The sequence below is a fragment of the Rattus norvegicus genome, chromosome 7 (assembly GCF_036323735.1).
Source record: "Rattus norvegicus strain BN/NHsdMcwi chromosome 7, GRCr8, whole genome shotgun sequence".
Taxonomy (NCBI): domain Eukaryota; kingdom Metazoa; phylum Chordata; class Mammalia; order Rodentia; family Muridae; genus Rattus; species Rattus norvegicus.
In genome coordinates, this window is record NC_086025.1 from 31091757 (window position 1) to 31098340 (window position 6584).

Sequence of the window (6584 nt, forward strand, 5' to 3'; positions counted from 1 at the left end):
ACCCCAAACCTTCCGAAGCCTGGAGTTTATATAGTCAGTGTATGGGAGAGACAAAAAGGAAAGCTTCAAATCCAGTAACAGCTTGAATTTCAATCGAGGAGAAGCGAATCTCAACGAGAGAAATGTTTCTGATAATCATAACAGTCAGACTGAGATATAGGTGGGAAGGGGCAGCTCCACGGCATAATCGATAGATTAATCTGGAAGAAAAAAAACCACACACACATTTCATGTTTATCTCCCCAGAGCTTCGACAATCTTCACTAACCCTGTTACTCAAAGGGAGATCGATAAATATTACATATTCTGCTGTAGGTGATAGACCGGAAGCCTGCCTTCTGCACACACCACGGCTGGCCCTTCACAGGGGCATCACTAGCAAGCTTGCTGAGTTTCGGGGGCCCCGTGAATGTAGCTTAAATACTCGAGGGGGAAAGGAGAGGGTGCCCCTTCTCCCACCACAGGTCTGGCTGTAGCTTTCTGCTGCTCTGACAAAGATTTGGAGGGATATTTATCTTCTTAAGTCTTCCCTCTGCTCAGCGCCCTCTGCCCTTGAGGTGTTAGGATTAATGCTTTCCTTTTCCCACTGTGTCCCCAATTTAAACATGACTCCACTCTCTCTGGCTTCGGATTATGTAGTAAGAACATGGATCGCAGACATGATGACGATATTACTTTGTCCCTTGACTACAGGTTAAGGCCCCATAAGTTCTCAGAAATAGAGACCTACACCTGTAATCCAAAACTTGGGAGACTGAGACAGGAGATCCACAGGTTCAAGACCAGCCATGATTATCTAGTGATTTCTAGGTCTGTCTGGACTATGAGGAAAGATTTTGTTGAGTATGGAGAACCACGGAGAGACCCACCAGTGTAGCAAAAGCAGTTCAGAAACAGACCAAAGGCCTGTACCATATCTGTATTCACTGTGTGATAATGTCACCAGTGCATGGGAGCTTGGATAGCAGTACCTGGATCTAGGATCATGTGGGAACACAGCCTTTAAATTCTCACCTAAGAGAGACATAGAACATGTGGCACCTCAGAACACAGCACCTTGGCAGACTGAGGATCTTAAACTGAAGGAAACGAAAAACAGAATGCAGAAATAAGGTCTCTCCCATGGGCGTGCCTCCCTTCTCCTGCAGGATCCGTAAGAACTAGAAATCTTCCTGCTCCTTCTCCCCTGAAGCAGACCTCCCCACTCCATGGGGAAGCAACATCATGCAAGGTTGCCCAGAAAAATCTGAATTAAAGAGGTCTTTCTGAGTCTGTCTCCCCCACCCCTGAGTTGAATACCTTAGGTCAGAGCCCTCTGGCTTCTGCACAAACTGTCCACAGAAATACATAGATGTCCCCATCCCTTTATGACTTCATTTCTGGAAGCTCACATATCATGCAAAAGTTTATGCTTAATATGCTAAATAAATTCGATTTTTTTCTAATTTATTTCTGTCATAGGGATCTTATCCACGATGCAGTGATGGATAAGAAAAGACACTACTTTTTCTCCATTATGTGTCACATCAATCTGGACATGTTGGCACACACCTTTGGTTAAGCACTTGGAAGGCAGAGGCAGGTGGATGGATCTCTGTGAGCTTGAGGCTAACCTGGTCTAGATAGTAAGTTCCAAGTCAGCCAGAGTTGCACAGTGAGATCCTGTCTCCAAAAAAGGAAGGAAAGTAGGAAGGGGAGAAGGAAGGAAGGAGATCATAGACAAAGGAATGGACACATAGACTTAAGTGAAGGTTTAGCAGATCTTGGGATAAATTTCCCTTGGGAGAAAATTTATTAGTATAAAAATAAAGAAGTCAACAAATTATAAATTTTAATATATGAATGTTTTGAATGCATAAAAAAAAAACCAATGTAAAGATGTCAAGAGCTGGGAAGATGGCTTGTAACGGTTGCTGCACAGATGTGAGGAGCTGAGCCTGTGAGCCCAGTGTTTCTCTGGTGGGTAGGAGGAGTAGAATCTTCAGAAACCGCTGGGCCCCGGCATGTGTGTGGAGGTCAGAGGACAACTTCCAGGAGTTGAGACAAAGGAGCTTGCTTTACTCCTTGAGCCTTATCCCCAGGTTCCCCATTTGGCTTTTTTTTTCTTTTTTCTTTTTTCTGGGACCGAACCCAGGGCCTTGCGCTTGCTAGGCAAGCGCTCTACCACTGAGCTAAATCCCCAACCCCCCCCCCCCAATTAGGCTTTTTTGATTGTAACACTTTGTGTCAGAAGAAAATGGAATAGCATCCAGTAACTCGGAAACACAACAGGATAGGTAACTTTGTGACATTAGTAAAGCCATCCTGAATAAAGATTCCTTCTGAAAGTCCAAGAAAAGGAAACTGTGTCAAACTGAGCAACCAAAGGCACTGGGTTAGGCTTTGCTTTCCCCTAGCATTTCTTAGTGTCTGGGTTCAGTCTCCAGCATCGGGTGATTACTGATGAAAAAACTGAGATCAGCGCTCACATGAACTTACAAGACTAGTAATAGGAGCTAGAATAGCATTGCTGTGGGTAATGAAAGCAAGACAGAAGGACTGTAGTGGTTTGTATATGCCCAGGGAATGGCACTATTAGAGGGTGTGGCCTGTCGGAGTGGGTGTGGCCTGTTGGAGTGGGTGTGGCCTGTTGGAGTGGGTGTGGCCTTGTTGGAGTGGGTGTGTCATTGTGGGTGTGGGCTTTAATACCCTCTTCTTAGATGCCTAGAAGGGAGTCTTCAACTAGCAGCCTTCAGATGAAGATGTAGAACTCTCAGCTCCTCCTGCACCAGGCCTGCCTGGATGCTGCCATGTTCCCAGCTTGATGATAATGGACTGAACCTCCAAACCTGTAAGCCCCAATTAAATGTTGTCCTTATGAGAGTTGCCTTGGTCATGGTGTCCGTTCATAGCAGTGAAACCCCAACTGAGACAAAGACTGACTTTGATTTAAAAAGAAATTACAGGAACACAACAAAGACCCAAAGGGAGGAAAAATTATAATGTACTATTTGAATGAACCAAAACACTTTAAGAGATTTACACAAACCATGAAGGAACTACGTAAACGAAATAAGAAAAACGCAGAAGCAATGCAAGAATGTAAACTTACAAATATAAAATTAATTTTAACGGGCCCAGTAAATAAATACAACAGTAGTGCATTGTGAGAAATAAGAAGGAAAAATAAGGGGAAAAACCTTCAGACCGGAAGAAGAGACTATTGAACCTGGACCACCAATACCAGGGCACAACATGGGACATTTTTTAGGCTTTAAGGAAAAAAGATAAAATTACATACTTAAACATCACGTGACTTTCAGGGGAAAGTAGCTTTTGTCAGTTTTTTTTTTTATGTTATTTTATAACATTTTATGCTGGATAAAAATTTTGGGGAAAAAAAACCCATTAAGATACTCAGACTGCGATGTTAAACTGTGATGTTAAAATACAGGGCTTATTATTCTTCCAAAATTCCTGAGGAAAGATCACTAGAACTGGTGGGATAGATAACTATTTGTAGACAAAAGTGACAAAACCTGTAAAGGAGAGACTAAAGGATGTGACGATGCTGGGACTTGGCAATGCGGCCATGTCCCTGACTGAGCTGCAGTTCTCCTTGGTTCTTCCTCCCTCCATGTTCATTAAGCAAAGAACAAGAACACAGCATGTGCTCCAGAGGATGAGGGACAGGCTGGTGGGAGGGCAGCAGTGGGAGAGGACTTAGGAGCCAACGTGAAAAGTTCCCAGCGGTCAAAGGTAAGACTTCTAACTTCAGTAAGAATAATGGCTCCACGGATTTTAGCACTTTTGATAAATTTGTAGTAATCGACTCATCATAATACAGGACTAAATGGTCTCCTTTGGAGAATTACAGGCCGTTGAGTCGTTGTTTTGTCAAGCTGATAAAAGAAAGGAATGGAAGCATGCCGATTTCCCTCGGTAAACTCTCAGTGAGTAGCCATGAGTAGATGAGAGGATGTGTGGGTTCCATTACATAGATTCAATAAATAAGACAAGAATTACACTATTATTACCTTATTGCTATTCAGGTGAATTCATGGATGTCTCTTGTACATTGATGCTGCTAATATTAAAGGCAGTGAGAGACACTGTAGACCTAAGCCTACTCAAGTTTTTAGATCCGTTTGCAGAAAATGCCCAGGACAAAGGAGTGTGTTGCGTTCTACCACAAATGTACAATTGTTAAAATCCAGAAAGTGGGAATTTCTTCCTTTCTCCCTACCTTCCTTCCTTCTTTCTTTCCTTTGAAATTCTGGTCTCACTGTGTAAGGATGGTCTCAGAATTCAGTGCCTAGCTTCCCAGCAGCTCGGGCTGTAGACATATGTGTGTATCACCATATATGGCTAAAAAGCCCCAAGTCCTTAAACAAGTACATCACAAGCAAAGAGAGGCTCAGAGAGTCAAACAGTAGATTCAGATAGAAAGAAAAAGGCTTCAAAGCCTGTGGATTTAAATGTATCTATCATAAACAAATGTGAATGAATTATTATAATCTGAGGATGCGCTGTGTTAAGTGTGTGTGTATAGTCAAAATGACGTTCAACCTTTGGAAGAAGGAGAGATAATACATGTGGTAAGATTTCTGGGTGCCTACAAAAGTCCTACTCCTCAATCAGGGTAGGAGATTCAAGGATGTGTACCTTCCAACAGGTCAGTAAAATACACATTTATTTCATAGTGTTTGACTGCATTTTACTTTTCAACGAAAGTAAGTACAAACAAAAATGTCACAAGCAATAGACCTGAGCCCGCCCATGGGCAAGGCCAGCCAAACTGAACTTAGTTAACCCAAGAAACGTGGGATGTTTGTTAGACAGAAACCTTTGGCTTCTGTTACCTAATACAGCTCGAAAAGCCCCAGCTATCTCAAAGCTCTTGCTGCTTCCTAAGCCTTGAAGAAGCCAAATACTAGTTTCCTAGGTACCATCACAGTTCATGCTGGCCGTGTGACTCAGACATATAAATTAGTGGCCCCCCAAGGGAATCCTGCTACCGAACTCCTGCCAAAGACTTTCAGACTAGCAAGAAATGCTTGTTCTTACTGGCTCCGCCCACCTTGGGGTCTTGAATTTTGCTTGTGTGGCAGTGTGTTGCTTTGAGCCACTTTCCACAAGAGACAAGGAGGGAGAGGCAGCCTTCTAAGTGGGGAAAAAGAAGAGAAGAATCTGATGACTTATTTTACTGTGCCTCCCCTATGGGCCACGTTACCCAAGCATGAATCTCCCCAATGTTCGTTCATTTTCCTGTGACTTGCTCTTGGCTTCCTAGCACTTCTCCATTGGTTTTTAAGGGTGTTCCCGACTTTAGCCTAGTGAATGAACCATTTCCATCCATTTAGCATGAGAGAATAATCCAAATTAGAGGCAGAGAAACTCTGTCGTTTACCTGCAAAAATAGAAGATGATCTAGGAATTCAATATAGATGAAATATCAAATAAAATATAAATACGGTGATGAATTATACATCCAGTAACATTCATGTTTTGAGAGACTGTTTAGTGTTATATAAAATATTCATGTATGATTAAAAAAACATATATAACTGTATGGTCGACATCAGAGAAAATGGCAGAACACAGACCTCCAAATTGTCTCCCATTAGAAAGAGTGGGAAAACTGGCAAAATTGTTAATCATCAACTGGAGGAGGATGCTAATTCAAGAAGAAAGGCAAGATTCCAGCCATTCAAAGCTGGGAGCACTGTGGCATTATTCCTTTGCCCTGTTCTCATTCTTGTTTTTTTTTCTTTTCAGTAGAAATTTCTGCTCTAGAAGTCACCAGATGGGTCACCACAGCTTTGGGACACTTCAAAGCCCCATGCCGAGGAAATAACATGATTCCAGTCAAAGTCACTTAAATGAGCCCATGCACCAGGCCATCCATCTGCATGTGGCTTGACCTAGAGGTCACTCAGTGTGAACAGCCTTTCCCAGAGTCTGGTGACAACTGTGATGTCACTGGCCGCCTCCAGTTGTGGATAACAATCAGATCACTTAGGCCAGCTAACTAAATTACTCAGAGTGAAAAAAAGAAAATCTAGAGAATGAGATGTTCGTGGGGGCTTTTCAAAACTCTGGCATATTTGTGGGTCTCTAGACAGTAGCGGCCATGCAAAGGCTCTGCGCATGCCCAAAGGTGTGCGAACAGAGGAAAAGACGGGGAGGGATTAAGTTGCCATCTTCCTGAACCTTGGGACTCAGAAAGTAGTAGGTGAAGGATGTGGCAGAATTGTGAAGAGCCTGAGAAACCCCAGCATGCACAGCGCCCCCAGAAAGGACTAGGAAGCTGAATGTGATAGTATGTGCCTTTGATCCCAGCACCCAGGAGGCAGAAGTAGTCAGACCTCTGTGAGTTCAAGGTCAGTCTTGTTTACATAGCAAGTTCTAGACCAGCCAGAGCCACAGAGACCCTGTCTCAATGATCAAAAACCCAACAGAACCAAAGAATGACCAGGAGATTCACAGAGTCCAGGCATTTAAACAAAGTGTCTATTAGCTAATTGTCTAGACAAACAAAAACAAACAAACAAACAGTTTAAACACATAAACAAAATGCCTAATTATCTAACTACGAAGCTAGG